Below are 23546 nucleotides of genomic sequence, written 5' to 3'. Positions count from 1 at the left end.
ATACATAAATGGAGAGAGAAGATAATTTAGTTAAATATCAGAATGCGCCGATTAACATACAAACAAACTAGCTATATATTAATATAATTTTATTAAGTAAACGAAAGATTGTCATGACGGCTACATAACACAAGAGGTTACATTGTATATGACTTATTAAAAAAATAAACTAATACAAGCACTACTATATATAGTGGAAACTAGCAAAATCCTAATCCTTAACGGGTAAGAAACTCTAATATCCTTGATCAACAAAAAAAAACATAAATAATAATAAAATAAATAACTAATTTTCCAACAAAGTTTGCATTTTCACTAATCTCATCACTTTGAAGACTTCTTGCCTTTTGATCATGGAAGTCTGTTTCCCATCACTAAGAACATTAACTTAGAGATTTGACAGCACCTAATTTGCAGCTGTATCCGTCCCCTTTTTTGCATTCACTTTTTCTCATTCTCCGGGTACTATGGAGGTTAAAGTGAAGACGAGATTCAAGCTCTAATCTTGGATGCAGAGGGAAATGTTTTCAGCCAGTCGAACTTGAAGTCTTCGTTTTCTTGCTTATAGAGTACTTGGAAAATGACTCTAAGAAAGACATGAAGTATTTGGAGTTAATGAAAGACTTTGTACAAAATAAAGCGTGGTAAAATTCTAAGATTCATACAGCTAATCTTATTTAGTAAGATAAAACTTTATTATTGTTTTGTCTTTTGTTCATGTACCTTTCTTTATGTTTCTTTGTGAGCCCTATTGTTGAATTTTGACCGTTAAACTTGAATGGTCGGCAGATGCATGAATCATAATACATGCGTTAGGATCGGGAGTCATCATCATATTATATATATATATATATATGTATGTATGTATATATGTATATGTATATGTATATGTATATGTATACATATGTATATGTATATGTATATGTATACATATGTATATGTATAGTATATGTATATGTATACATATGTATATGTATATGTATACATATGTATGTATGTATATATGTATGTATGTATGTATGCATATATGTATGTGTATATATATGTATGTCTGTATGTATATGTATATATGTATGTATGTATGTATATGCGGTAGGATTGGAGTTGTCATTATATTATATTATATATATGCGTTAGAATCGAGAAATACCATATTGACACACACTTTTATCACCCACTCTGTAATTTGTATTAAGGATCTAAATTGTCTATACTTCAACTTAGCACTCATAAATCATTCTTAAAAATATTAGATAAATTTAAAACCATTAAAATATTCATTTGTAGTAAAAAAATAGACGAACACGATTCGGCAAAGAAGCACTAAAAATTAATATCATTTAATGATTGTCGTAATGTTTCGTATTTGTGTGATTTTTATGGATATGATCTTTGAATGGTGAAAAAATGTTCTTAACTACTTGAGTAACAAATCTCTAGAATTTGGAACAATCACAATTGCTCAAATGAGGAAAATTGTAAAATGGGTGAGGGCTGAGATAGGTCTTGGTGTTATTACATATGGAAGAATTCAAGGGTGTTTTCAATTCAGAATTTGACAGATATCAATTCTTTTATAAATACAGAAGTATTCAATCAAGATTTTAAGTGATTTTTTTTTTTTAAATTTTAAGTGTAAATAATCAGAATGTTAAAAGATTTTGTTAAATTCCACAAAAATTTCAATTAGAATTTTAAATAATTTTTAAAATTCGAGAGAATTTGAGAGAATTCACTCAAAATTTTATATGAAATCTTTGTAAAACAATTAAACTCCATCAAATTAATAGATTAATAAATTCGTTAAAATCCTTCACAATTCCAATTAAACGATCATATTATTTTCTCAAATCTTCAAAGTAGGACTCTTGTATTTTGAAATATGACTAAACTAGTAAAAATGCCCACACGTTGATGCAGGACTTGAATGCACCAGCCTTTACCACCTAAATAAGATACATTTAACTTGAAAAAAAAATCAACATAATCATAAACGAACAAAAGGGATAGATGAGTGAACGGCGTTGGTAAGATAAGCAGTTTAACTTTTATATACATTGAACAGAGCTGATTACAAAAGATATGGTTGCAAAAAATGCTCTGTTTCCTAAGAATCAGAAGCAACATGCATTTTACAAATATATTGCCCTTCAAGTTAAGATAGCAAAATATTTTAGCAATTGAACAATAAAAGCATAAAAGTGTGTTGTTCTTATTTCAGTAGCTAATCTTTCACGCACTAATGTTCAAAGAAAAAAAAATGTAGGATGCCTGTTTCCATAAGACACAGAAGAAACATAAACAAGATGCATTCCATACATATTTTGCCGGTGTAGTTAAGGTGACAAAATACATGTCCTGCAGGCCAGACACATGTTTTAGCATTGCAAACAAAGTAAATCCGTTTGAGGTATATAACTGAAAGAAATAAAATATATGAGAGAGTTTTAACGAAAAGCATGCGGTACTGTTCATTTTAACTAAAAACCACATTTTTACATTAAAAAGTCAATTCTGATACTATTCATTTTACCTTATATTTTATCGTTAGAACTCAAAGTTTTCAAGTCATTTTCATTAGTTTTCCTTTCATAAAATTCATAAGATGCTAAATGAAAAAACCTGTTATTTAACATATGGAACTCAAAAATATTAAGAACAAAGACAAAAGGTTGAAAATCAACAATTAATCCAAATAGTGATTCTTATACAAAGACAACAAATACTCAGAAATCAAATACAAAATATCATCTCTTTGAGGTTAGTACAAAACCCTGTACCGGTCAAACAAATAAAAATAAAAATAAAAATAAAAATGAAAAACCAAAAAGTGTATACATCGGGATTAAATCGGTGGTGTTTGGAGAGGATAGATAGTTAGATGGGAGGAACTCGTGACAGGAGGCACGGCTGGCGGTGGCCACGGCGGACAGAGAGAGAGAAAGTAGGGAGAGACGGACAGCGGCCCGTCTCTATTACGGAGTGGGGATGTGGTGCGGAGCAACAGACGATTACAACACTACAATATTGCTCTGAAATCAAACAACTAATCATTTGAATTAGACTAATGTCCTCTTCAATGATTGTCTATATTGATAATTGAAGTCTACCATTTATAAGAAGACTCTTTTTTGGTCATCATTTGCATGAAGACTTTGTAAATAAGGTTAGTTTGCTTTTTGTAATTGTCGGATGAAAAAACCATCACTTGGGTCAACCGACCTTCATCTTCGTTGGTTCATGTACTAAATAAAGATGGCTTACCTTGTCTTTATTGATCAATGGTTGGCAGTTGTAGGGGAGACTTGAATTTGGTTCTAGGGTCTTTCTCCATATCCCCTCACTGCTTCGGGTTTTGTTGCTTTCTTGCTTGTTGGTCTTGTTGTAGGCTTTCTTTCCTCCTTCGTTTAACATCTTCGTCCGGGTAATACTTTTTCAGTTTCCAAAAAAAAAAAAAAAAGAAAAAAAAAAAAAGAAGATTGTAATATTACTGTGCACATAAAAACTTTTAAACCTTATATTTGAAGTCTTTACTGTTTACATGAAGACTTTCTTCCAATTTTTTATATTTTACTATTATTTCTGTGGTGGTGCCGATGCACCTCTTCCCTTTTATTATTTTTTATTTCACCTTTTCAAATGCACCATCCTTTTTTTTATTATTCTATTCCTTCTTTTCAGATGGTGCCCATGCACCATTCCACAAACTTTGTCTTTTTCCCGGAAAAAAAGACAAACTGCAGAAATAATAGAGACAAGTGAGAAAGAGGCAGGATAGTGGACACCACAACATGGACACGTTGAGAGAAGGACATGAATTGTCTCCTCTTCCCTTTCGTGTCTTTCCGTTTCTTTCTGTTTTGCGTGGTCATGATTAAATCACGTTAATATTTTATATTTTTTTTATAAAGATAATAAGATAAAAATAAATAGTAATATAAAATGTTAACCTAATTTAACCGTGATCACACAAACAGGAAAGCACAAAAGAACACTGAAAGTGAAAGGGTAGGCCAATCCTTATCTTGAGAGAAATTTTTATGTGTGATCGTGGCGAAGCCTATGTCCTGCCATTGTGGATGGTTAACGTTTTTTTTTTAAGAAGAAACGATATATTGATCCGTTAAAGATTACAAAGACTCTTGAATGAGGAGATCCTGAATAACCTGAGGACTCTCACACCAAATTAACTCGTTTCCAATCTAAAGATCATACTTGGTTAGTCTATGGGCACAATCCCATTACGTACTGAACACACATGAACAAACTGTTTAAGCTGAAATTGAGATGCCAATTGATTATAATCTCTCTCTCCACCACCAACCGCTGTAAGCCAAGGACTGCAGCAAACCGAAGACCTTCACATACAACCGACATCTCAGAATGTGTAGCCGACGGAATTCCGAACTTTCTTCATGCCCCGGCAGCCACAAACTTCCCCTCCAATCTCTTACCACCACATCTGCACCTAGACCTGGCATTTTGGACCCGACCCATTAATCCGATCCGACACGACCGGTTAATATTAGTATTTGAGTGGATGCTTACCGGGTCGGGTCGTTAACGGGTGAATCCGTTAAATAACGGATCATTTTGGATCAACCCGTTAGTTGAGGATGTTTTAGTAATTTCAGTAAAGTCTTAACAACAAAAAATAAACTCTATGCAAAAAAAAAAAAAAATAATAATAATAATAATAATAATTGTTAACGAGTGTTAACGGGTGAAACAGATGACCTGTTATCTTAATAGGTCGGGTTCAGATAACTTGTTAAGCTCCGTTAACTTAACAAGTCGGATTGAACCCGACTCATTTACAGGTCTACTTGCACCATCAACATCAATTTTAAACCAACCTTATCTAGGAGCCGTCCACAAGTTCAACGGAATTGACTAGCGCAAAATGCGGCACAAGCATTTACATCTAGAAACGCTTAGACAAAAACAGGGATGGAGACTAGTCAAGCCTAAAATTTGGAACACAAACTTTGACTCGATTAATTCCAAGGAAGCAATGATTCATTAAGATATATAGCTAATCGATTGAGCTAGCCTGAAAAATTGGTGCTTTTGCAATGGCAATGGCTTTTTCTGTGCGGATGCTTTTGTTCTCCTCATTGTTTTTGCTACCAATTTATGTGTTTTCCCAAAATAATGGAAGAGTAGCAGTTGGAAGTTCTCTAACTGCAACTACAAGTAACTACTCATCATGGCTTTCTCCATCCGGTGATTTCGCGTTTGGATTTTTGCCCCTTGGAGGCAATGATCTTTTCTTGCTTTCAATATGGTACGCGAAAATCCCAGACAAAACCGTAGTTTGGCATGCATATGAGGATAACAACCCTATTGTTGCACCTAAGGGATCAACTTTGAACTTGGATGCCAGCAGTGGATTAGTTCTTAACAATCCTCACGGTGGGGAGATATGGAAACCCGAAACAACTTTCGGGGTTGTTGCAAACGGCGTCATGAATGACACCGGAAACTTTGTTCTTCAAGACAAAAACTCGGGGAGCTTGTGGGAGACCTTCAACAATCCTACAGACACTATTTTGCCTGGTCAGACAATTGAGAGAAATGGGAAGCTTTCGTCTAGACAATCGGAGAGTAACTACGCGAAGGGCCGGTTCCAGCTGCGCTTGCAAGATGATGGAAACCTCGTGCTCAACACCATAAACTTGCCAACGGATTATGCCAACAATCCTTACTTTGCCACGGACACGACAATGGGGACTGTGGAAGGTAGTGAAGGCAAACAATTGGTGTTCAACAACTCAGGGGACATGTTTGTTCTGAGAGAAAATGGTGGAAGATTCATTCTCACAACGGCAGAGGGAGTCTCAGCGAGGGAGAACTACCTAAGGGCAACTCTTGATTTTGATGGGATTTTCGCGCTATATGCTCACCCAAAAACTTTCACAGGAAATGCAAGCTGGAGTAGTCCTCTGTGGTATCAGCCGGTTGATATTTGTCAAACACTTTTGGAAGACGCGGGCGTTGGTGTTTGCGGATACAACAGTATCTGCAAGCTCAAACCAGATAATAGGCCGACCTGCGAATGCCCGAAGGGGTTTTCTTTTCTTGATCCCAAGGACGTATACCGAGGCTGCAAACCCGATTTTATACAAGGCTGTAAAGAAGATGAGCTAGCAAGTCCCAGGCAAGATTTGTATGATGTCGAGGTGCTGATAAATACTGATTGGCCAACCTCAGATTATGTGCAGCTAAAGCCTTTTACCGCAGCCAAGTGCAACGAGTCTTGCTTTCATGATTGTTTGTGCGCTGTTGCTGTTTTCCGGTCTGAAACCTGCTGGAAAAAGAAGATACCTCTTTCGAACGGGAGAGTGGATGTCACTCTTAATTCGCAGACCTTCATCAAAGTCCGAAAGGATAATATGTTGGAAAATTAATTTTAGTATTATTGTTATTTCTATTGGGTTTTCTTGTGGGCCAAGAATTAAGATTCTTTGTCCATTAAGTTTATAACTTTTTGCCCGTTAGGCCTTCCAAATTAGGACAAAAAAAAAAATAAAAAATAAGTGTGCTACAAATATATTGAACTCATAGTGAAATCACACTTCTATGGTGGGGCGGAAAATTTGAGTGTGATACTAATATATTACGCTCATGAGTTTAATATATTAAACCACTATGGAAGGTCTTAGGGATTAGGGTTTGCTTTAATTTTCTCTATAAATAAGGTGCCTTGTAACTCATGGAATAACAAGTCACCCAAAATGCAGTCTTCTATTTTGTATCCGTGCAATCTCTTTCCAGTTAATAAAGTTATATTTGCTTATAATTGGTTGTTCTTTCGGTTAGTTAGTCTGTTCATTATGGGTACTCTGATTTTCAAACTAATATAACTCTGCAGTTTCCTCCAATGCCAATTCCAGATGATAAAGAGAAGAGCCAGACATCTGTCATACGCGTGGAATCATTACTATTAGGTACCTCTATCCTTGTTAATGTTGTCGGAAATGCTGCTCTCTGTCTCGGTTTTGGACTCTCATTTAGCTATGAAGAACTACAAGAAGCTAAAAATGGATTTACGGAAGAATTAGGAAAGGGTGTATTTGGAATGGTATCAAAGGGGGATGCAAATTGGTTCTGGTGTCGAAGTGGCGGTGAAGAGGCTAAACTTGCTGGAGAACAATTTAGAAATAATAAAATAACAGAAATACAGAACCGAAATACTTATACTTTACTATTCAAAAATACTTGCAATACAGAATGCAATTACACAATAATTACAAAAAATTAAAATGATACTAACTTGAATGAATTGAAGGTAGAAGCTAGCGCAAACGCTATGTCCTTCGAACAGTATTTCCGTCCCACTCGTGTGCTTGTGGTTCTACAACGTCTGCTCGACTAGGATACAACTACCTAATTCTACAATCCGCACTGGATTATAGAACTCTAGCGAATTGCTTTGTGTGTTTACTCTCTGGAAATTTTGTACAGAAGACAAGATGGAAGAAAAGATGATTCTCACTTGGATACTGTGATTGCAAATATATAAGTTGTTTCACACCCTTTCAAATACATGTTTAGTGTATTTGAAAGTACACAACTCTTTCTAATAGTTGTGTCTTTTAATCAAAATGTACAACTCTTTCTAATAGCTATGCCTTTTAATCAAAACGTTTTTTAATTAATAAATTAATTAAAAAACTTAATCCGAAAATTAAAATTAATGAATCTGATTAATTTTAAATTCCAAGGCCCCAAGGCCCAAGACCCTTGTCTTGATTAATTAATATTAATTGTATTTAGGCTATATTATATTCAAGTCTAATCCACACAACCATAAGGCACAAGCCTTCAATCCATTTTCAAATGGTCCAAGTTCTAATTACTCAGAAGAAGGAATAAGACTATATAATAGCTGTGTCCTTTAATCAAAACGTACAACTCTTTCTAATAACTGTGTCTTTTAATCAAAACGTTTTTTAATTAATAAATTAATTAAAAAACTTAATCCGAAAATTAAAATTAATGAATCTGATTAATTTTAAATTCCAAGGCCCCAAGGTTTAGACTATATTATATTCAAGCCTAATCTGACACACCCCGACCGAGATCAGGGAGTGCTGGCCGTCACACGAAGGTGACGTAACCATGTGCGCGTGCGGAAGCTATTAAGATAGTAATATAAAAGTACTAATAATTAAAAACCTACTTGCATACAAAGTACTAATACAAATACTAGTGTATGTGAGACACACTTTCAGAGCAATCTACAGCAGTCGAAAAGACAAGATACAACATAAATACACCCGAAGGTGACCCTACAATGGTGAGTGTCTGTCAGAAATGCCGGGACGCCCTCTGGGAAAAACCACCGAACCTTCTAGACCACTAGAACCTGGAGGGGCGCAAAAACAAAAGCGTGAGTGGGCAAAAACAAAGTTCTTTGAAAACTCTTTAGCAAAACACATTCTAACCCCTCGCCGTAAAACCTGTATACTTCCCAGAAAATGAACATATATACGTATGTATAGATATGTCAATCATGCTCCATGATATGCCACAACATAATCTCATAATCAAATATAAATGCTCAAGCGTAATTCACATCAAGAACATATAATCTGGCAGCCGGGAGTCACCTAACGTGACATGTACCGCTGCATATAGAGCTCTATTCTCAACTCAACATCTGAATCTGCACACAAGTCGGAGCCACCTAACGTGGTCTGTACGACAAGACTGGGTGTAATATATATACGCTCTAGTGCTACGATCACGTGAAGACTGTGCGAATAATCGCGGGTCACCTACGAGTCGGAGCCACCTAATGTGGTCTGCACGACAAGGCTTGCACCTAACTTGGATCCAAGGCGAGCGTGTGGTGCTGGTGAACATACACGTGAAGGACTCTGCCCCTCTCTGGGCGGGAGCACTAACACCGGGGGTGCAGATATGAGCTCTCTAAACATTTCAACTACTATTGAAATACACACATGAATACCACTTACCTGGCACTTACCTGTGCGTCCACAGCACCAAATACACATGTATATATGTATGTATGTCACCAATAATACATGCAATAATGCGTAAACAACATTCATATAATGCATGGCATAAAACAAATAACCTTTTCTATTTAATTTCTGGGAATTAATATGTATATAGGTATATACGGAAAACAAAAGCCCACTCACTGATAATTAGAAGGGTCGTAGCCCCCCTGCCTCGAGTGTGTACGCTCGTCTTCGGAAAACGAATCACCTATACGCGACAAAGTTACGAAAACATTAATTTAAAAGCACCTAAGCAACTTCTCGTAATAACTTCTCATACATTGCTCAAATTGGACAAATGAATATACCAATGTGATCTACACAACCTCAGGATCACACCCATATTTTTAGAAAAATTTTTGGACCACGCACGCGCCCCCACGCGCCTGACCCCGCACGGACCTACGCGCCCCCACGCGCGGCCCACGTGCACTGCACACTGACGGCGTCAGCTGACGCCGTCAGGAATATTCCGTCAACTAACGGAATATTCCGTTATACTTAACCGGACGCCGTCAACGGCGTCAGGAATATTCCGTCAACTTTGACGGAATATTCCGTCTCCTTCTCCAGTCTAACCCCGACGCCGGCGCCGTCGCCGTCGCCGGCACCGTCGCCGGAAAACCTGCAACTCACTATATCTCTCTCGTTTTTCCACCTTTTTCCACGTTTCTTGCACCAAAATGAACCTTAAAACTAGTAGAACATGATCCAACAAGTTTTAAGGCCTAAAATGTCGAGATTATACCTGTCCAAATCTCCAAAACTCGGCCAACTTCGAACCTAGCCTTCCCGACGTCCAAACTCGTCCAACGAACTACTCCCAAGCTCCTGGGAACTTCACAAACACAACTACAAGCTTAGAATCTCCTAAAACAAGCTAGATTAGGTTTGCATGAACAGTGCATAATTCGGACCACTTCGAAACGACGTGAAAATGGTAGTTTTCTTACCTGGAATTGGTTTGGTTGTGCTCCTCACAACCTCACGAGTTCAATGGTGCAATTTGTTTCCTCGATGGTTGATGTTTTGAGTGTGTTTGTGTGTGGTCCGTAAGTTTGCAGAAGGAAGAAGAAGAAGATGGATTCGGGGAGAGAGAGAGAGAGACTGAGAGACAGAGTGACAGGAAGTGAGGAAAAGAGGGAGGGAATCCCGGGAAGAAAAAGAAATACATGATTGTGTGTGGTCCCACAACCCACACAACACAACATTTAACGTACACAAACAAATTAGGGTAAAATTGTAATTTCAATGTACGTTAAAATGAAATTTGGGACGGGATGTTACAACCTACCCTCCTTAATAGAATTTCGTCCCGAAATTCAAAATAACTACATATAACCCCTAATAAACGAAGAACAATCTAGGATACAAGTCCCTCATTCTATTTTCTGTCTCCCATGTCGCTTCTTCAACCGAGTGATTCCTCCACAAAACTTTCACCAAATTCACCGTTTTGTTTCTCAGAACCTTCTCTTTCCAATCTAAAATCGTTAACGGTTCCTCGTCGTACGTTAAATCTGGATTTATCTCTAACGGTTGAGGAGGTATCACATGCAATGGATCAGCAACGTAATGTCGGAGCATAGACACGTGAAAAACGTTATGCACTTTAGCCAACTCCGGAGGCAACTCCAACCTGTAAGCTACCTCACCAACTCTTTCTGTGACTAAGTACGGTCCGATGTACCTGGGACTCAACTTTCCCTTCTTTCCAAATCGCACAACACCTCTCCACGGTGAAAGCTTCAGAAATACCCAATCTCCGACCTCATACGTTCTGTCCGTAGCATGCCGATCCGCTAAACTTTTCTGTCTGTCCTGAGCTGCTTTCAGGTTAGACCTAATTACCTGAACATTCTGAGTAGTCTCCTCGACAATCTCCGGACCTACCAAGACTCTTTCGCCAACCTCTGACCAACATAACGGAGTGCGACAAGATCTACCATACAAGGCTTCAAATGGCGCCATGCCAATGCTCGAATGGAAACTGTTGTTGTAAGCAAATTCCATCAAATCTAGCCGCTGGTGCCAAGCATCACTGAATTGTAGCACTGATGCTCGCAGCATATCTTCTAAGGTCTGAATAGTTCTCTCGGACTGTCCGTCCGTCTGTGGATGATATGCCGTACTGTAGAGTAGTCTCGTACCCAAAGCTTCCTGAAAAGCTACCCAAAACTTCGATGTGAATCGTGGGTCACGATCTGAGACAATACTTACAGGGACACCATGGTACTTCACAACCTTTGAGATAAACAACTCCGCTAACCGGCTCAAAGAGTACTTCTCTCTCACTGGAATGAAATGTGCCGTCTTAGTGAGTCGATCAACGATCACCCAAATGCCGTCAAAGCCATTATGTGTACGCGGCAACTTGTACACAAAATCCATAGTGATATTTTCCCATTTCCACTCTGGAACGGGAAGCGGCTGCGATAGCCCAAACGGCTTCTTTCTTTCTGCTTTAACCTGTTGACAAACAGCACACCTGCTCACATACTCAGCTATCTCCCTTTTCATACCCAGCCAATAGTAAAATGGTCGAATGGTATGATACATTTTAGTTGCTCCTGGGTGCATGGCGTAAGCCGAGATATGTGCTTCATCTAAAATTTCCTTCTTCAACTCCACATTACTAGGCACGAACATTCTACCCTCTAACATCAACATGCCATCAGAATCACGAACTCTGAGATCTCGCCTCTTTCCTTGATCTCGAGCTCGGATTAGTTCTTGAATCTGTTCATCAGCTACCTGAGCTTCAAGCACCCGATCAACCAAGATTGGCCTAACTTGAAAATTAGCAAGTAATGCCACTTCTCGATCTTCTGCTTCTAACCTTACTCCCGTAGCACGCAAGTCCACCAAAAGAGGAATACGACTAGCGTACAACGCATTGATACGACCATGTGACTTCCTGCTAAGTGCATCGGCTACTACGTTCGCACGACCAGGATGATAGTCAATCGTGCAATCGTAATCGCTGAGCAACTCCAACCACCTCCGTTGACGAAGATTAAGTTCCTTCTGGGTGAAGAGATACTGAAGACTCTTGTGATCTGTGAAGATCCTGCACTTCTCTCCGTAAAGATAGTGTCTCCACAACTTCAACGCAAAGATAATAGCAGCCAACTCCAAATCATGTGTAGGGTAATTCATCTCATGGGTTTTCAACTGCCGCGAAGCATAAGCAATCACCCTACCATGCTGCATCAATACACATCCCAGACCATTCAAGGAAGCATCGCTATAAACCTCGAAATCACCACTATCGTCCGGGAGTGCCAAAACAGGTGCATGAGTGAGACAATGCTTCAACTGCTGGAAACTTTGCTCACACTTATCATTCCACTCAAACTTAACATCTTTCCTTGTTAACCTCGTCAGTGGCAAGGCAATCACCGAAAAATCCTTAACGAATCTCCGATAATATCCCGCCAAACCAATGAAACTTCTCACCTCAGTGACGGTTCGTGGTTGCTCCCAACTTTCCACAGCTGCAACCTTCTGAGGATCAACTAGAATGCCTTGAGCAGAAATGATGTGCCCCAAAAACGCGACTTGATCTAACCAGAATTGACACTTGCTAAACTTAGCATACAATTGGTGTTCTCTCAACCTCTTCAACACCAAAGTAAGATGTCGAACATGCTCTGCTTTGGACTTAGAATACACCAGAATATCGTCAATGAAGACAATGACAAATCTATCCAGGTAAGGTTGAAATACCCGGTTCATTAAATCCATAAAAGCTGCTGGTGCATTCGTCAACCCAAATGGCATAACCAGAAACTCGTAATGACCGTAACGAGTCCTGAACGCCGTCTTAGGAACATCATCCCTACTAATCTTCAGCTGATAGTACCCAGACCTCAAGTCTATCTTAGAAAATACACAAGCACCTCTCAGCTGATCAAACAAATCGTCGATACGAGGCAATGGATAACGGTTTTTAATCGTCACCCGATTCAATTGCCTGTAGTCGATACATAGCCTCAAAGTTCCATCTTTCTTTTTCACAAACAACACTGGAGCACCCCAAGGTGAAGTACTAGGCTGAATGAATCCCTTATCCACTAATTCCTGTAACTGCACTTTCAATTCCCTTAACTCAGCAGGAGCCATACGATAAGGAGTTAAAGAAATAGGATTGGTACCTGGAAGTAACTCAACATTGAACTCCACATTTCGATCTGGGGGTAAACCAGGTAAATCCTCAGGAAAAACATCAGGGAAGTGTCTGACCACTCTCACATCCTCAATTCTGCTAGGAACGGTCTCCTCTAGCACCACATGAGCTAGATATCCCTGACAACCTTTAGACAACAACTTCTTCGCTCTCAAGGCGGAAATAACACCATGTCTTACTCCACTCTGCTCACCCACAAAAGTAACCTCAGGTAATCCAGGACGGTGAAACGTAACTACTTTCCCGTAACAATCAATGTTGGCACGATAGAAGTGCAACCAATCATTGCCCAAAATCACATCAAAATCGACAATATCTAACGGGATAAGATCCGCGGGCATAACAACACCCTCTACTATCACTGGACATCCTGGGTACATACAATCTACAACACATCTCTCTCCTCTAGGCATAGCGAACTCTAAATCGTACCCTAGAGGTGTGGGGCGAGGTTGCGTTACTTGAGCAAATGTATGAGAAATAACGGAATGTGTAGCTCCGCAATCAATTAAGACTCTAGCAAAATAACCAAGAATGTTTAACGTACCCATTATCAAGTCCGGGTTGTTCTGAGCATCCTGCAGGGAAATATTGTGAATACGCCCCTGGCCCTGCTGTCGTCCGCCACGACCTCTGCTCGCTTGAACACCACGACCTTGAGCTCCACGTCCCTGACTGGACTGACCCATCTGTCTCGAAGACCCTGCACTACTAGTAGAAATCTCACCCTGCTGATACTGTCCTCCTTGGTACCACTGAGAACCACTCGTTGGAGCTGGAGGATACGGCATGTAGTTGATGGGGTACGGGGGATAACCACCTTGTGAATACGGGTCCTGGGGGTATTGATACGGTCCCGGAGCATAGGGAACAACATCACCCTGATAGTGATAGGCACCACCTCTACCTGCTTGACCATAATTACTCGGACCCTGGATTTGCCGAATCGGTGCAGGTGGCGGCATAAAGGTCTGTTGCGGCTTCTGCTGCTGACCCTGGGGACAATTCACAGCTATATGTCCCATCTGTCCACATGTGAAACAAACACCGCTGCCACGTCTGCACTCGCCGAAATGTCGGTTATTACATCTACGGCAAAATGGGATTCGGTTTCGGCCACCATCACCTTGTCTCTGGCCTCGAGCACCTCCATAAAACCTACCTCCACGTCCCTGTCCAGAGGCACTGAAACCACCACTAGACGAACTCGAACTGGCACCACCCCTTTTGAAATTCTGAGTTTGGCGAGGCCCAAGCGACACTTGATTTTTCCCTCTGTCATCTTTCTTCTGATTGCCGTTTTTCTCTTCGTCACTATCACTTGACATATTCTCTGAGTCCTCTATCCTCAACAGTATCTCGTAGAAATCCTGGTAGGACTCACAGTGAGTAGTAGTGGCCATAGAACGCCATCTCTTTCTAGTGCCCAAGCGAAAACGACGAAGCATCTCCGCCGGATTACCAGCGACATCGGGATAGTAACGAGATAAATCAGTGAACTTACGATAATACTCGTTAGCCGTCATTTTTCGCTGTTTTAACTCAGTGAATTCCTGTTTCTTACGGTCGATATACTCAGGGGGTACAAATCTCCTCTGAAACACGTCCTTGAAAACATTCCAATCGGTTCTCTGAGCTGGAGTCAACCTACGAAGTTCTTGCTCCCACCAAGCTGCAGACTCCATCTCCAGAAACCAAGAGGTCGTCTCAACCCACCTATCCATAGGAAGGTTCCCCTGGTTATGCAACACACGGAAAGTCTTCTCTATGTGTTCCAACCAACGTTCTGCGCCTTCGTGACCCTCATTACCTTTAAACTTATCCAACTTCAGGTTATACATAGTCTCCAGAGGGGTCCTCTGGGGAGGGCGCATCACTGTTTGAAGGGCTGTAGCAATCACTTCCCCCAACTGAGTAAGATCAGGGAAACTAGACTCATCTGAGCGACGTGGTTCCCGACGAGGCGGCATGATTCTGACAGAAGACACCAACTATTAGAATACTCACAAAGACACAGGACTGCCAAAACTAGGCTCTGATACCAAGCTGACACACCCCGACCGAGATCAGGGAGTGCTGGCCGTCACACGAAGGTGACGTAACCATGTGCGCGTGCGGAAGCTATTAAGATAGTAATATAAAAGTACTAATAATTAAAAACCTACTTGCATACAAAGTACTAATACAAATACTAGTGTATGTGAGACACACTTTCAGAGCAATCTACAGCAGTCGAAAAGACAAGATACAACATAAATACACCCGAAGGTGACCCTACAATGGTGAGTGTCTGTCAGAAATGCCGGGACGCCCTCTGGGAAAAACCACCGAACCTTCTAGACCACTAGAACCTGGAGGGGCGCAAAAACAAAAGCGTGAGTGGGCAAAAACAAAGTTCTTTGAAAACTCTTTAGCAAAACACATTCTAACCCCTCGCCGTAAAACCTGTATACTTCCCAGAAAATGAACATATATACGTATGTATAGATATGTCAATCATGCTCCATGATATGCCACAACATAATCTCATAATCAAATATAAATGCTCAAGCGTAATTCACATCAAGAACATATAATCTGGCAGCCGGGAGTCACCTAACGTGACATGTACCGCTGCATATAGAGCTCTATTCTCAACTCAACATCTGAATCTGCACACAAGTCGGAGCCACCTAACGTGGTCTGTACGACAAGACTGGGTGTAATATATATACGCTCTAGTGCTACGATCACGTGAAGACTGTGCGAATAATCGCGGGTCACCTACGAGTCGGAGCCACCTAATGTGGTCTGCACGACAAGGCTTGCACCTAACTTGGATCCAAGGCGAGCGTGTGGTGCTGGTGAACATACACGTGAAGGACTCTGCCCCTCTCTGGGCGGGAGCACTAACACCGGGGGTGCAGATATGAGCTCTCTAAACATTTCAACTACTATTGAAATACACACATGAATACCACTTACCTGGCACTTACCTGTGCGTCCACAGCACCAAATACACATGTATATATGTATGTATGTCACCAATAATACATGCAATGATGCGTAAACAACATTCATATAATGCATGGCATAAAACAAATAACCTTTTCTATTTAATTTCTGGGAATTAATATGTATATAGGTATATACGGAAAACAAAAGCCCACTCACTGATAATTAGAAGGGTCGTAGCCCCCCTGCCTCGAGTGTGTACGCTCGTCTTCGGAAAACGAATCACCTATACGCGACAAAGTTACGAAAACATTAATTTAAAAGCACCTAAGCAACTTCTCGTAATAACTTCTCATACATTGCTCAAATTGGACAAATGAATATACCAATGTGATCTACACAACCTCAGGATCACACCCATATTTTTAGAAAAATTTTTGGACCACGCACGCGCCCCCACGCGCCTGACCCCGCACGGACCTACGCGCCCCCACGCGCGGCCCACGTGCACTGCACACTGACGGCGTCAACTGACGCCGTCAGGAATATTCCGTCAACTAACGGAATATTCCGTTATACTTAACCGGACGCCGTCAACGGCGTCAGGAATATTCCGTCAACTTTGACGGAATATTCCGTCTCCTTCTCCAGTCTAACCCCGACGCCGGCGCCGTCGCCGTCGCCGGCACCGTCGCCGGAAAACCTGCAACTCACTATATCTCTCTCGTTTTTCCACCTTTTTCCACGTTTCTTGCACCAAAATGAACCTTAAAACTAGTAGAACATGATCCAACAAGTTTTAAGGCCTAAAATGTCGAGATTATACCTGTCCAAATCTCCAAAACTCGGCCAACTTCGAACCTAGCCTTCCCGACGTCCAAACTCGTCCAACGAACTACTCCCAAGCTCCTGGGAACTTCACAAACACAACTACAAGCTTAGAATCTCCTAAAACAAGCTAGATTAGGTTTGCATGAACAGTGCATAATTCGGACCACTTCGAAACGACGTGAAAATGGTAGTTTTCTTACCTGGAATTGGTTTGGTTGTGCTCCTCACAACCTCACGAGTTCAATGGTGCAATTTGTTTCCTCGATGGTTGATGTTTTGAGTGTGTTTGTGTGTGGTCCGTAAGTTTGCAGAAGGAAGAAGAAGAAGATGGATTCGGGGAGAGAGAGAGAGAGACTGAGAGACAGAGTGACAGGAAGTGAGGAAAAGAGGGAGGGAATCCCGGGAAGAAAAAGAAATACATGATTGTGTGTGGTCCCACAACCCACACAACACAACATTTAACGTACACAAACAAATTAGGGTAAAATTGTAATTTCAATGTACGTTAAAATGAAATTTGGGACGGGATGTTACATAATCCACACAACCATAAGGCCCAAGCCTTCAATCCATTTTCAAATGGTCCAAGTTCTAATTACTAAGAAAAAGGAATAAGCCTATATAATAGTTGTGTCCTTTAATCAAGACGTACAACTCTTTCTAATAGCTGTGTATTTTAATCAAAACGTTGTTTAATTAATTAATTAATTAAAAAACTTAATCCGAAAATTAAAATTAATGAATCTGATTAATTTTAAATTCCAAGGCCCCAAGGCCCAAGGCCCTTGTCTTGATTAATTAATATTAATTGTATTTAGGCTATATTATATTCAAGCCTAATCCACACAACCATAAAGCCCAAGCCTTCAATCCATTTTCAAATGGTCCAAGTTCTAATTATTAAGAAGAAAGAATAAGCCTATATAATAGATGTGTCCTTTAATCAAAACGTACAACTTTTTCTAATAGCTGTGTCTTTTAATCAAAACATTTTTTAATTAATAAATTAATTAAAAAACTTAATCCAAAAATTAAAATTAATGAATCTAATTAATTTTAAATTCCAAGAGGCCCAAGGCCCTTGTCTTGATTAATTAATATTAATTGTATTTAGGCTATATTACATTCAAGCCTAATCCACACAACCATAAGGCCCAAGCCTTCAATCCATTTTTAAATGGTCCAAGTTCTAATTACTAAGAAGAAGGAATAAGCCTATATAAAGGCTAGTGAAAAAATACTGTTGCCTAATGTGGGACAAGAGGGTCTCAAACTCCTACAAAACTATGTTATGCAAGATGTCGAGGAGTTCAAAACAGAACTAAATGTAATTAGTCAGACGCATCAAAAGAATCTGGTTCGTCTTTTCGAATATTGTGACAAGGGGCAACAAAGATCACTAGTTTATGAGTTCATGAGCAATGGAACATTGGCAAGCTTTCTTTTTGCTGATATCAAACCAAGTTGGAGACAGCGAATTGAAATCACTTGTGGCGTTGCTAAAGGGCTTTTGTACTTGTCAATAGAAAGGATCATAATTCTTCGCCCTCTCTACAAAGAACTCTACAAAGAACATGAGGGAGTAGAGAGGGCAGCAATAATTCCAATTCATACATGATAGGCCCTAAACTTCATCAGCACCAATAGCTTAAGCAAACGCATAGTCGCGGGGCTATGGTTTCGTGACGAATTTTATTATTCATAACAAGATCATAAAAAGAGTTGCATACATAAAGCACTCTTTCTAAGGTTTTGATATAAATCATAACATTACAAAACCAAACATCAGTTAGTAACTAAAAATAGATTGATTATAAATAGGAAACTGTTGAAAATGAGTCACACATTGATGGGAGGAGAGACCATGTATGAGTTTATAAGAGGTTGGGCTATTCCCATATTGCCAATTGGTTTTGTAGTGGAACCTTAACTTTCTTCATGGTATCAGAGCAGGTTGTCCCACGTGTGAAGCCAAACGGCCACACAAGCTCCATGTCACCTCGTTGTGCTGTTCACATGTTAGGCTTAAAAATACAAAAATACCCCACACGTGAGGGGGCGTGTTGAGAATGAAGAGGCTACTCCCCATATTGTTTTATGATGGAACCTCAACTTCTTCACGTTCATTGTCTCCATGAGACGATTTTTCTTATATCTTCACTCTGATTTTGTTTTGTTGCTGCCAATCTGCTTAAAATTCAAATTGCATGGTAGAAAATTCAAATTGATGCTTCAAAGGAAACTATCAACTTCTTCACGTTCAACATCTCCATCAGATGATTTTTCTTATATCTTCACTTTGATTTTGTTTTGTTGCTACCAATGTGCTTAAAATTCAAATTGCATGGTAGAAAATTCAAATTGATGCTTCGAAGGAAACTAGTTATTTTAACGTGATTGTGAGAACATTTGAAAGACTACTTACACATGTATTATCTTCTGATGAAGAGTACGCCTTTATCGTTTTTCTTTAAAGAATTCAAGGTGCCAATATGCTTAAAATTCAAATTGCATGGTAGAAAATTCAAATTGATGCTTTGAAGGAATCTATCAACTTGTTCACTTTCAACGTCTCCATCAGACGATTTTTCTTATATCTTCACTTTGATTTTATTTTGTTGCTACCAATGTGCTTAAAATTCAAACTGATGCTTCGAAGGAAACTAGTTATTTTATCGTGATTGTGAGAACATTTAAAAGACTACTTACACATGTATTATCTTCTGATGAAGAGTACGCCCTTGTCATTTTTCTTTAAGGAATTCAATTACCGGGTCCAGATATATATAATTTTGTATCAAGCTCTAAATCAGATATAGAAATTAAGATTTAGGCAAAGAAGGCGCAAAGGCAAAGGTTTAGGCTTTTAAGCGAATTTTATGGTGAGTACAAAAGCTTGAGGCAGTGAGGAACCTCATTTGGACCATTGTTTTAGTTCAAATAAAGTCCATCTTTGGCTAAATTTGAAATGGATGACCTGACCTGCGATCCAACATGGTACGAAATGTCTGGCCCAACCTGCTAAGATGAAATGGCATCTCGGCCTTTTCTGGACCTCTACGGGCTTCAAATGCTCGTCTAACACACCTCAAGCCCGTCATTTTCTCATCCTCGGGTGTTTTACCCCCAACGATGTATATCTATTGATCCTAAAAACTACTAGTTTACGTGGCGCGCAGGCTGAATAGCTAATAAGCTAACTACGTCATTCGACTGAATGTAGGCGTGCCAACTCATTGGCCAAGCTCGGGAGTGAATGAATGTTGATGTCGCGTTAGGAGCGCTGATGACTTCTGAATCTTGTGATTACGGTTGAGGAAGGAACACATCTTAGTCTTCGGGTTCTAGAGCCTGAAGACAAGGGCTTTTAGTGTGGTTCAATATCAAATTCAGCCTTCAGTGTACTTGGTAACACCTCATTTCGCCGAGAAGGCTAATGAAATGACCTCTTCCAATAAGGACACAAAGAATCCTCGCTGACTGAGACTTGGATAGGTAACCAGTCGGTCACGAAGCAGTGCTGTTTATCAAAACTGAAGGTGCTCCTCGATCGGTTAATTCTACGACTTCAGTGCTATTTACCTAAAGATGTTGCCGGTTACTAGTGCTGTTTATTTGAAGATGTTGACAGTTATCAACACAATGTTGTTTATCCAAACTGAAAGTATGTTGGCAGAAAAGGGTAAAATCTCAATATGTTTGAGAAGTTTCGCATATTTGTGTGTTAATTTGGAGAGCTTTCCTGTTGTGTGCCACTTTGCATTTATAGAATTGATGTACTTGTTTATGTGATGTTGCTGTTTTCCGGTCTGAAACCTGATGGAAAAAGAAGTTACCTCTTCCGAACGGGAGAGTGGATGTCACTCTTAATTCGCAGACCTTCATCAAAGTCTGAAAGGATAATATGTTGGAAAATTAATTTTAGTTTTATTGTTATTTCTATTGGGTTTTCTTGTGGGCCGAAAATTAGAATTCTTGGCCCATTAAGTTTATAACTTCTTGCCCGTTGAACTTTTCAAAGTAGGATAAAAAAATGAGTGTGATACAAATATATCGAACTCATAGTGAAATCACACTTCTATGGTGGGGCGGAAAATTTGAGTGTGATACTAATATATTACACTCATGAGTTTAATATATTAAACTCCTATGGAAGGTTTTAGGGATTAGGGTTTGCTTTAATTTTCTCTATAAATAAGGTGCTTTGTAACTCATGGAATAACAAGTCACTCGAAATGTAGTATTCTAGCCGTGCAATCTCTTTCCAGTTAATAAAATTATATTTATAATTGGTTGTTCTTTCGGTTAGTCAGCTTGTTCATTTATGCGTACTTTGATTTTTAACCTAATATAACTCTGCAGTTTCCTCCAATGCCAATATCAGATGATAAAGAGAAGAGCCAGACATCCGTCATACGCGTGGAATCGTTACTATTAGGTACCTCTACCTTTGTTAATGCTGTCTTAAGTGCTGCTCTCTGTCTCGGTTTTGGACTCTCTTAGCTATGAAGAACTACAAGAAGCTACAAATGGATTTACGGAAGAATTAGGAAAGGGTGTATTTGGAGTGGTTTCAAAGGGGGATGCAAATTGGTTCTGGTGTCGAAGTGGCGGGGAAGAGGCTAAACTATGTTATGCAAGATGTCGAGGAGTTCAAAACAGAACTGAATGTAATTAGTCAGACGCATCACAAGAATCTGGTTTGTCTTTTCGGATATTGTGACAAGGGGCAACAAAGATCACTAGTTTTTGAGTTCATGAGCAATGGAACATTGGCAAGCTTTATTTTTGCTGATATCAAACCAAGTTGGAGACAGCGAATTGAAATCACTTATGGCGTTGCTAAGGGGCTTTTGTACTTGTCAATAGAAAGGATCATAATTCTTCGCCCTCTCTACAAAGAACACAAGGGAGTAGAGAGGGCAGCAATAATTCCAATTCATACATGATAGGCCCTAAACTTCATCAGCACCAATAGCTTAAGCAAACGCAAAGTCGCGGGGCTATGTTTTTGTAACGAACTTTATTCTTCATAACAAGAGTAGGCATGGGCAAAATATCCATGAGTTTGGGTAACCACGGTTATCCGTCCGTTTAAAATTCATGGTTACGGTTATGGGTAACCGTTTAGACAAATAAACAGTTATGGTATAACTGTTTATCCGTGGAATTTAAATTGACGGTCATGAGTATTACCCGCGATTATAAATGGATATCCAGTTAACCGTTTATGTTAATATATGTAAAATTAGAAAGAGAGAAAGAAAAAACGAAAACCCTAAATTAATAAATATTTAGGTCGGAAAGATCTTACTAATTTTGAGTTCAAGTTTATTTATCATGCATTGCATGCCGAACATATGTTGGTTGGAAGTTGGAAGGGATGCAGGGCCTCTTGGTCTATTAATTTCAGAGTGACGATCTCAAGTTTAGTGGTGTCTGATTAGTGTTTTCTTCGTCTTGCTAATTGCGGTTATAAATCAATGTTCCATGATCATGTGTATGGATGGTGCTATTAATTAATTTTTAAATTTTAATTGAGTTATAAATTAATGTTTGATGTTCAGGCGCATGGTTACTAAGAAAAATCTCATCGATTCGTTGTCAAATATGACAGTATTTAATGGTCAGAAAAAGAAAATTATGATAAATTTCTTTTTTAATTTTCAAGTTGTTATAAAAACATGTAAACGGGTAAAAAAACTGGTAAACGGGCATATGTGGTTACGGTTAAATGGGTACGCGGTTATGGATATGGATATAACCATTTATGCAATTACCCAACTAGTAAACAATTATACGGGTAAGAGATTAAACGATTATGGGTAAATAACCACAATTACCCGCCCACCATAACTATTTCCCATCCCATTACAAGAGTTGCATACATAAATCACTCTTATTTCCCATCCCATTACAAGAGTTGCATACATAAATCACTCTTTCTACGGTTTTGATATAAATCATAACATTACAAAACCAACCATAAATTAGTAACTAAAAATAGATTGATTATAAACAGAAAAATGTTGAAAATGAGGGATCTTGCATGAGTTTATAAGAGGTTAGGCTACTCCCCATATTGCCAATTAGTTTTATAGTGGAACCTCAACTTTCTTCATGGTATCAGAGCAGGTTGCCCCATAGCCAAACGGCCACACGCACTCCACGTCACCCCGTTGTACTGTTCACGTGTTAGACTTTAAAATACAAAAATACCCCACACATGAGGGGGCGTGTTAAGAATAAAGAAGTTAGATTACTCCTCATACTATTTTATGATGAAATCTCAACTTCTTCACGTTCAACTTCTCCATGAGATAGTTTTTCTTATATCTTCACTCTGATTTTCTTATATCTTGCTATTATTTATGTGGTGGTGCCGATGAACCTCTTTCCCTTTATTATTTTTTCTTTCACCTTTTCAAATGCACCATCCTTATTTTTAGGGAGTTTTAACGAAAAAGCCAATGTAATATTCATTTTAACGAAAAATTATATTTTTACACTAAAAAGTCAATCCTAATACTATTCATTTTACCATTTATTTTGTCTTTATC

General features: G+C 39.2%; 1 long non-coding RNA gene and 1 pseudogene across 1 annotated transcript; one reads left to right on the top strand and one right to left on the bottom strand.

Moving 5' to 3' along the window:
* Nucleotides 1-97: 97 nt before the first annotated feature.
* Nucleotides 98-3567, bottom strand: LOC148698287 (uncharacterized). Its single transcript, XR_015960369.1, has 2 exons — nt 3265-3567; nt 98-586 (listed from the first exon to the last, which is right to left on the bottom strand). It is a non-coding gene; the product is annotated as an uncharacterized LOC148698287 (long non-coding RNA).
* A 1473-nt stretch (nt 3568-5040) lies between these two features.
* On the top strand, nt 5041-18604 carry LOC137715586 (G-type lectin S-receptor-like serine/threonine-protein kinase LECRK3; annotated as a pseudogene).
* Nucleotides 18605-23546: the final 4942 nt, after the last annotated feature.

The sequence above is a fragment of the Pyrus communis genome, chromosome 3 (assembly GCF_041283825.1).
Source record: "Pyrus communis isolate YQ-2024b chromosome 3, ASM4128382v1, whole genome shotgun sequence".
Taxonomy (NCBI): Eukaryota; Viridiplantae; Streptophyta; class Magnoliopsida; order Rosales; family Rosaceae; genus Pyrus; species Pyrus communis.
The sequence above is the reverse complement of the archived record's forward strand: the minus strand, read 5'-3'. Positions and strand labels throughout refer to the sequence as shown.